Here is a 9873-nt window from a genome sequence, read left to right on the forward strand (position 1 = left end):
CTGAATCAGGAAAGCAGTCTCTGTTTACAGTGGGTGTCAATGTTGTGCCATTGAAGGAATGGCATTAGTTAGGTAATGCTGGATTATAAAGGGTACTTGTTTTCCAAAACCAGTTCTCCTCTTGCTAGATGCCTTACGTAACAGAGGTGGAATCGATTTTTTTTTAAGTATACTATAGCAACAACACTGAACGTCAAGGAACACTTTACAGTAGCCTGGCTGCAGGAGGAGGAGGGGATAAAGGGCCAGAATTAATGAATGTCACCTTCCCTAGGCCATAGTGAGCAAGCACTGGGTTGGATGTTTTACTTAAGGTTGTTTTCAAGGAGTGGGAATTCTACCAGCTGGATTGGGTTGTAGCTTCTGCTTTGTGTGCCCTGTCGCTGTGATTTTAATAACAAATTATTGGACAGTGTTAATGGAACAAGTCTGCTACTTCACTCTACGTTGGAGCATGTGATAATGCTCTGAACTTTAATGGGTGAAGAATTTCTGACATGGGTCACTCCCTGAGGATAGTGGTACAAAAAAGAAAGCATTTTCTGTATTTTGGACTACTCTGATTCACAAAATATACATGAACTTTACCTATTGTTTATCTTTAGCAGCTGTCATAATTGTAGAAGATGCCCAGCAGAATGTGTCATGGAAACAGGTGAGATAATCAGTAAGCACACCCTGGATTTTAGTTACCTTTGGAACTTGCTGATCGCTTGGGTGTTGACGTAGCACTAGAAAATGCCACAAAGAGATACTTCGTGGGCAAGCTGCTGCAAGTGAACTCATCTGTAACTTCTCATTTTTCCAGAGGGCAGACCTGCATTTAAACTGCAGTTCTGTCTCTGCAGCAAAAGGGCTAAACGCCAGTTTTATGGGCTGATTTACAGCAGGGTGGCATTTAAAATTGCCTATACCTGAATGGAAGCTTCTGCATGGTAATCTCTCTGCATGTCACAGGTTTGCTTGTCACGGCACCCATTCCTGGTCAGTCCAGAGCAGAGCTGTAGCAGTGACTGTACTTCTGTGTTAGAGTTCAAAGATATGGAACAGCACAGTCTGCCTGGTCTCGGGCACAGATTAAGAAGGGATTTTATCCTACTACAGGTTTGAGCTTTGCTTCTAGTCACGTTGACTTAAGTTGTAAACAATGGCTCCACTCCCCTTCTGAGTTAGGGCCTGATGTGAAAGGTGTCCATCCAAGCAAAGATGCTAAGCAGCCAACCATAGGGAATGTCAGCATGTGGTCTGAGGTCCTTTGTTGTACCTCGAGGTACCCTTCACAGCACCGTTGTTGTCGTAGTGTTTGCTGGTGCTGTGAAGGGTAGGGTGCAAAATGGGAAAATACTGAGGTAGTAAAACCTAGAGCTGAAGGGGAAGGTTACTGGCTAGGTGGCTTTGTAAATAACTGGTGTTTCATTATTAGCAATTATAGAGCTATATGTAAGTATAATAACTTGTTATTAGCTTGTTCTGTGAGCAAGTGAAGATACAGGGAGTGCTGTAACCACCTGGGTCACATTAGGTTACTTGTTTGCTTTTATGGCCCCTTCAGGAAAAAAGGGTGAGTCTGAAGTATGACATGTTCTGTATGCACCTGCTGTTTCCTTTGCAGTAAGAGGTGAAAATTCAGTTCTCTGCTTGCCAGCTTTGCTCACTATTGAGTGGAATTAACCCCTGAGTAGGGAGGGAGTTGTCACCTGGAGTTGCATACTACTTGCTACTTGCAAACAGCTGCTGTCTCCAGTCCTTTTCTAAATTCTTAATTTTGGTCCTTGTAGCATTTAAATAGAACTGAAAACGATTGGACAAGTGTGAGATAGATATACATGCTCAGAACAGTTTAATAAGTGTGTGGGGGTTGTGCATGCTGTTTCAGCTTTCTGTTTAACCTGTGCTTTGCAATGCTTGGCCAGTATGAATTCCTTGTGTATGAAGATTGTAGCCTATTCTACAGTACATGGCAGCAGTTGCTAATAAATGTATTAAGCCTCTATATTTTTCAGTCTTTGCCCAGTTCTCAAATGCACTTGGCTACAGGAATGTATTTTTTGTCCCTAGTGGTTTTTTCTTCACTGTTGCAGAACTGCTGTTCTTGATGATTTATTGAACATGCTGAGCTGTGCATATACTTCTGAGAGAGACACTGCTCTGCTGCTTAGGCTTGTTGGAGGTAATGTTCTTTTTCTCAGCCTGCAGCTGGATAATGTCCTGAATGCTCTCTTTGAGTTGGTTTTGGGGTAGGTAGGTTACATGACAACAGCTACTGCTCAGGTGTTCAGTACAGCTATGCACAGCTTAGCAAGGAGAGTGAATAACATGCAAGTGTTTGATTAGCCTCTTGTATTAGAAAAATGAAGCTGTTTTGAAGTCTCAAGGAAAGCAGGCATCTGGAACCTTCCCTGTCAGCTGTGGTAGAGGAGCTGTGAGCTTTCTGTTGGTGCAGTGTCATTATCACTGTGCAGCTTTGCTATCTCACTGTCTAGGCAATGAAGTGTTGTGTTGGCTGAGCTTTTTGGTTTCCAGGTGTATGAGGAGTTAAAGCTAGTTTTGGCTCTTGTGAGCAATGAGGAGGAATGTTTTCGAGTGGCCTTGGAGTTTTAGTCTTGTAAATTGGAATTTGCAGTTTCTCAGCCAGGAGTCCTCTTTGGCAAATGATGGTCTCTCATCATGCTGTCTTGCTCAGGAATAGTGGGAAAGGGTAGCTGAGCTGAGATTGTCACTGCTCTGTGCTACACCTTTGGAAGCCCAGGGCTAGTTTTCACTTCAAATGTCTTATCCCATAAGTACTTGTAAACTTTGTGCTTGAAGTTAGAGTTGGCAAGGTTCTCTGCACATCTTCTGTAAGGTAACAGAGTCCTTCCAACCTTTGTACATAGAACTTGTATTTTTCCTTGGAGGAATGGGAGTGCTTCAGTGTTACATACAGGTGGCAGGCATCTCTTGGTCAGGCTAATGGTCTCAGCCAATGATCCCAGCAGCTTGGCTTCGCTACCTTCTAATTCCATGACACTAGTCCCATTATCTGTGCTCTGGAGCAGCCAGTTGATAATGTACTCACACAAATGTGTTTGTTGCAAAAGACCTGTAAATTGTTATTTTCAGGATTTTATTCTGGGGATGGTTTTCTCATAGATGACCATTGAAATTCATGCCCTGCTAAGAATTACAGTCAGTTCTCAAAGCTGCGGGTTTGTGACTGGATAGCAGAGCATTTTGAGAAAAGGTCCTCGTTTTCTTACAAAGCAGTGTAGGCTTGTGGATAGAGATTCACAACTAAGTAACTGTAGAAAAGTGACTTTCCTCTGTAGATCAGTCTTAACCTTTTTAGTAAGGAAAAGCTAACCTTCTTTTACCCCATAGTGAGAAATGATGTGTGCCTCTAGTACAACCCTTGGAAAAAGCAAAGGCAGTGCAGAACTCTGACAGGTGCAGTCAGGTGCTGGGCACAGGGGCTGGGAAAGGCACTTTGGTCTCTTCCCAGGGCTGGGCAGATGTGTTGACCCCTAATAGACCATGGTCTTCAGCCCCTCGGTGCTCTGGGGAAAGAGGAGGGCTCTTTGTGCACCTCTGGGCTAGCACAGGGACCTTGAATGGAGTTGTGATGCTCCTGAAAAGAGCCAATTTTCAGTGGAGAAGCACCTGCACCAAGAAGTGCCAGAGGGTGGGAATGTGGCATCAGGGCCGTGAACCCTGCAATTTGTGCCCAGCACAGCACTCGTGCATGTACTAAATGGGCACTCATGCATGTGCTGAGGGGGCACACAGGAGAAATGGCTGCTCGTCAGTGAGCTGATTGAGCACTGAGGTACTAATTCATTGGGGTCTCACGTGAGCTGTCTTTAGGCTCCTTTGTCAATAGATTGAGTGCTTGTGCATGAAGTGATTGGATGCTAAGGCATAAATTAATTTGGCACTCATGCATAAGCTAATTGGGCACTAATGCATGAAGTTTTGGGGCATTCACATGTGAAATAATGGGATGCTGTTGATAATTTCATGGGGTGTTCATGCACACAAGTATTGCGTGCTCATGCATGAACCAATCAGGCGCCCGTCATGCGTGCCATGGCTCCTGCAGTGTCTGCTCAGCCACTTGCACACTGCCTGGGCTTTGTGTTTGCTGCCAGCTGGGAGCACGTGGGCATCCATTCACACATCTGACTCCAGTCCTGGCTGGCCAGCAAGCCTGGAACAGTATTTTCTGCAGGAACTGGCCTAGAACAAATCCAAACCCAAACAAGCTTTTGGGGAGGAGATGACAGCTGTGTTACAGGCCATCCAAAAAGAGCTTTTATCTTGCTGCATCCAAGTGAATTCCAGCACTATGCTGGAAAAGATGATGTTGCTCTTGCCTGCCCATGGATACAGAGCACATTATTTGCAGCCAGCATTGACAAAGAGCTTGTGATGAGATCCATGGGGTCGATGGTGTGCTGGCCTGGCTTTTATATTCCATTAAATGAATTGAGTGTCTGCAAAAGTCACTAGAACCCTGGACCCTAGTTTCTCCTGATTCCCAGGATGCCCATGGCAGCCTTTTCGGGAGGGCAGCAGGTGTGTGGATTTGAGAGCCTTTGGTTTCCCAATGGAAGTACCTGTGCCCTCCCACAAACACATTGTCCCACCAGTGCTCCCACTTTTTTCTGGCCAGTGGCCAGATGTGCTGTGTAGAGCTGGAGTTTCAAGAAGTAGGAGCTGAAGTAACCTAAGACTTTAAATAACTTGAGCAGTAACATGCTGGAAAATGTCCAGCAGCAGGTGCTGGAAGAAGCAGGAGCAACTCTTATTCCGAGCATCCAGTACTGGAGGTGGAGCTTCAACAAAGTGGAGCTGGAATGAGCTGGAAATCAAAATAAGCTTATGTCCATCAGCAGGAGCTGCAGGAAGCCAGAACTGCCACACAAAAGCTGGAGTTTCAACAAGCTAGATCTGAAATCACCTTAAACTGAAACAAACCAAAGCTATAAGAAGCTGAGTGTTCAGCAACTGGAATTGAAATCACCTGAAATGAGCAGCAGCAGCATCTCTCATCACAACTGCGCAGGAGCTGCAAGACAGAGCCAGAGCTGTAAGAAGCAGGAACTGAAATTAGCTGGGGCTTCCTGACTAGTAACTTGCTGGACCCTCTGTCAGCAAGAGTTGTAGGAAGCATGAGCATCTCTTATGCAGAACATCCAGTCACTGGACTGTCCATTAGCTGAAACTGCAACAAACTGCGGTGCCCATCAGCCAGGGCTGCCTTCCAGCACTGCTGAACAGAGGAGCATCACCCATGGCCTCTACTAGCCAGAAGCAAGGGAGAAATGATAACAGGAACTCCTGTCCTGCTGGCACAGACCCAGGCAGACCAGGGAATGGGAAGGTGCCAGGTGAGAGTTGCAGTGAGCAAGTGCAGCCCTATTGCCTGCATCAGTCCAAAGGGGCACAGGGATCACCTCAGGGCCTCACCCGCCATCCCACTGCCTCAGCGAGGGAGTAGGGCAGGCTGTGAGAAACTGGAACTGGTGACAAAAGTCAACAGGTCGTGGCTAAAACCTGATGCTCTTATCTCTCTTTGAATCATGCTGCTTATCTGATGACAGATAAACTTTGTAACAAAATAAGCAGCGTCCTTACTGAAAGAGGGGAAGGTACAATCCTAGCAGTGTGATATTTGATCCTTTACGCATATCTATTTAAGGATTTTACTGTTTTAAACTGCCTTTTCTAAGCCTTTGGTTGAGCTCCCATCTCAGTGCCCTTTCTAATTATATTTATACTTTCACTTGACACTGGGTGGCAGCAGCTCTATGAACACAGTATTCACTAATCCATTTTCTTCTCCTTTTCCTCCTTCTCCTTCAGTATTTTCACAGTTCGGGTGCCAGAGCAATAAATTGGAAGTGCTTATCACTTTTTGACATTTCTATATATATTTATGCAAAATAGTTAACCAGTTTGCTGTTGTCTTTCTCTTTTCTTCAAAAGAAAAGTGCATTTTCAGAAAATTTCTAGCTCAAATGTTCCTCGAGGTGGTGAGGGGACTGAAAAGGCCTTCTCTGGTTTCTGCCGTTTTCCTTGCCTGCCTGACTGGCCAGCCCTGTGATGACAATGTCACATGCACTGTATTTCCCTTTCAAGCTGGTTTGTTTCCAGATCTTCTGCTCTGATCGTTGCACTTTGTGGCTGCAAATTCCAGTCTCCCACAAGCTCCCCCTTGTCCTTAGTGTGGCTGCATCAGTTACATTATTAAATTATGTTGCTGTTAGTCCTTTAGCATGTTATAACAGCTCTTAAATTCAAGTTTTTCTTTCCAGGGCTCAGTCCTCTTAAGGGATAGGATGAGAGTTTCATCCAAAAGTACCAGTTTTCACCATTATACCTAGACCTAGGGCAATTTTTGTGGAACTGTGTTCTCTTCCTTTTCAAAATGCCTTTTCTTTCCTTTGCTATGGTATGAAATTGCCATGCAGACAAGGGAAAACAAGTCCTGTGTGGGGAAATCAGCAAGTCACTAGCCACCACCAGCTTGCGAAAAAAAGGACAGGCCAAATTCCAGCCTCTTCTGGCTCTAGAACATTAAGAGTCTTTTGTAGTGAGAGCTTTAAGAACATTCAGGGAACAGACGATGAGAATGTGGGGTATTCTAGAGGTTTTTGTTTGGATGGTTTAGTTTTTTTGTGCTGTACCTCCATACATCAAATGCAAACAGCAGCATCATGGTAGGTTTTAGGCAGAAGGAACTTGAAAACCATTAAGCCATTTTTTGGCCAGGGTGGGCTCAAATCTGCAAGCCTTCTCTAAGGCAAATGACCAGGAGAAAAATCAGTTCTATGTTCAAATCAGGTAGAGTTAAAAACTGGAAGGCAAAAGCTGTGCTTTTCTTCTGTCTGGGAAGAAAATACTTACAAAATACTTTTCACTGCTGTGTCATGGTAATGAAAAAGAGCTCATCTCTCTGGTACGGGGCTGTGTGGACTCCTGTCTTGGCTTTAAGGACACCAAGAAGTAGCGATGTGCACAGGCTCACTGTACAATAGGATTCACTTTTTAATCCAGTGGTCACTCCTGGGCCTGGTGTCATTAGGACATGTGGGGGGTGCCACCTGCTAAGCTGGAAACAGGCTTGGATTTTCGGTAGGCATCAGGCCCTGCAAGCAAAACCAGATGTGGTAGTTTCCAACAGTTGTCTTGTAACAGCTGCACAAATAAATCCCTAGTTTATAAAATTCAGTGCGACAATGCCTATTGTTAAGAATCTCACAAGCTCCATCACTAAACCCAACTGAATCTAATCAATTTGTAGAGAGCTTGTGGCAAAATAGATTTCAGAGCGCTTGACACAGAGCCACAGCACATCAGGAGTCACAATGAGCTCGCGTTTGGGAATTCTGCCAAAGGATGCACCTGACCATGGAGGTAAATCCTGCTGCTATCCCCAAGACAGACAGCTGGGCAATATTTGTGTGGCTAACAACAGATAATGGGTTTACAAGAAAATAATCACCCACCTTTTCCGTGCCTGGTGTGCAGCTCAGTTTGCTTTGAACTTGTAGCTCCCTGTCTTGCACACAATGTACAGAAGAACCAGGCCCTCCTCTCTCACCTTTGATTACAAGAACAGCACCACAGCCATGGGAACCACATCCCTGAGCCTGGACATGCAGCCACTTCAGTGGTGAGAAATACAGCTGGGAAATGAATTTCTGTACTGGCCATATTCCTGTGTGCATGTTGATTTACCCCTACTGGTTTAGCCCTACATCAAGATGTAAAGAAGTTCAGATCCATGCCAGGAAAAAAAACAACTGTGCTACAACATTCAGGCACAAGGAACTTAAGAGAGAAAGAGCACCAGTCTCATGCTGCCTTGCAAAAAGTGGGAAGGGAGGAAGAATGCAGGACAGTGTGCTATGTTACAGTTGGGAAGGCTGGCTTTAATTTTCTCTTCTTTCCCACACTTTCTACACAATTTTGAGGAAGCCAAACTGTCAAAATTGTCAAACTGTCAAAGGTGTCAAAACCCAAAGTAACACACAGCTCTCTAGAGGGACTTCAAAATCATCATGGGACTTAAATCTCTCAGGACTTTGTCAAACAAAGATAAAAATTCTTCTTGCCACTACACTGCATTCTCTTTCACTCTGCTGCTGTTCCTGCCTTTCTGAAGTGCTCACCTGCACTCTGATGTCTCACTCACCACTCTGATGTCGTGTTGGGGGAAGGCACTTTCATCTCACCAGCCCAGTCTAACTGTTCGCTCACCTCTGTTCTCTGTCAGGAACAATCTCCATCCCTCCTGCCTCCTAAGGCAGGTTCTCTTGTGGCAGAAGGGCAGGGGAAAAAGCACAGCTACAGCTGAGCTTCTGAGGGAGCCACCTCATAAAAGCAAAGCTGACAGGACAGAAGGGCAAAGCACAGATAAGAACATCAAGGATGGAACTCAGACAGTTACTGACATATCCATAGCATACCCAAAACATGAACATCACTATCTGTTATTCAATGTCCTTAAACTGGAAAATACAGCAATAAGCATAATCTGATCATCATCCTAATTGCCCATTCAGTTCTCCCATGATCTCCTGCACTGTGACACTACTTGAGCCTGACTCACTTATTCATCTCCTTGTTTTACATCAGCATAACTCCACTGGTGCCAAACTGAAGTCTGAAGTACATCTGTCTGTCAAAGACAGATGGTATGAGATCAAGTAATATTTAGTCTCTACTGTATCAGCTTCTGATTGTTTCTGGAAAACTTAAGCTGAGTCAACTGCATACATGCCAGAACTAGAATTACTTAAATGTGCATGGGAACTCTACAAAAGTACAAAATAACCTGTGACCTCATTTATTGCAGCTTCTCATTCATTCATTTTCTCAACATCCACCAGGGAAAACAAAATCTGGGTGGGGGACATGCTGCAAGAAATTACATCAGTGACTCTCTCTCCAGGGTAGTCTTTTCTGCCCCAGTCTCTTCTGAATCACATAGACAAGAAGGATAAATCCAGGCTATGAATCTGGACTACTGTATGGAATGTGCTTGTAAAAAACTAATGTCTTTCCCATTACATTGTAAGCTTACTTTATTTGCACACAAATAAACAAGCTAAGTTGAACTTTATAAAGGAAATATATCCTACAGCTGCACAGACTTAATGCTAACTGCACTGAACTTATCATACAGATATTTCTTCACTTAAAAAACATATATATATCTCCCCCATTATTTATATATATATGTGTGTATATATATAAATAAATAAGGAAACTACATACAAATACAATGGAAAAATACATTCAAAAGCTTTTTATAAAACTTGGCACAATATTATTTTGACTGTAATAAAAATATTTATGAGAGAAAGACAGATGCACGGAGAAACACAAATACCTAACCTCTAGTGCTTTGTCTAAATCCTGAAAATAAAATTTAGTCTTTGGTATTGCTAAACAAAGTTAAGTTGCAAGCATCTACAGTCCCAGCTTACAGCCTCTGCTCCACCCTCTCTGATTGTGTTGCCACCACTTTGCACAGACTTTGCTGGCTGCAAGTTTCCATAATAATTTGCAAACAGGCAGAGAAGCAAAACCAGCTAAATGTGTAGTGTCTTCTTTCAAGGGCTCAATCCAACCTTCATTAAATTCAGTGGAAAATATTCTATTGCCTTATTCAGGCTGAAGATTATACGAAATATTTTAATTGATTTGCTGTCAAAGCGATAGTCACCCACCAGTGAAAAATAATTATAACCATGTAACAAACCATAGAACTGCCCCTGTGGCATTCTGTCCCTCATTTTCCCCTTCCCAGTGGGAAAAGTCATGACCAGCAGCTAGGGAGACGATCCAGTGGTCATGGGTAACTAAACCCTGAGCACACAGTAG

Source organism: Coloeus monedula, assembly GCF_965178545.1.
Source record: "Coloeus monedula genome assembly, chromosome: 5".
Taxonomy (NCBI): Eukaryota; Metazoa; Chordata; class Aves; order Passeriformes; family Corvidae; genus Coloeus; species Coloeus monedula.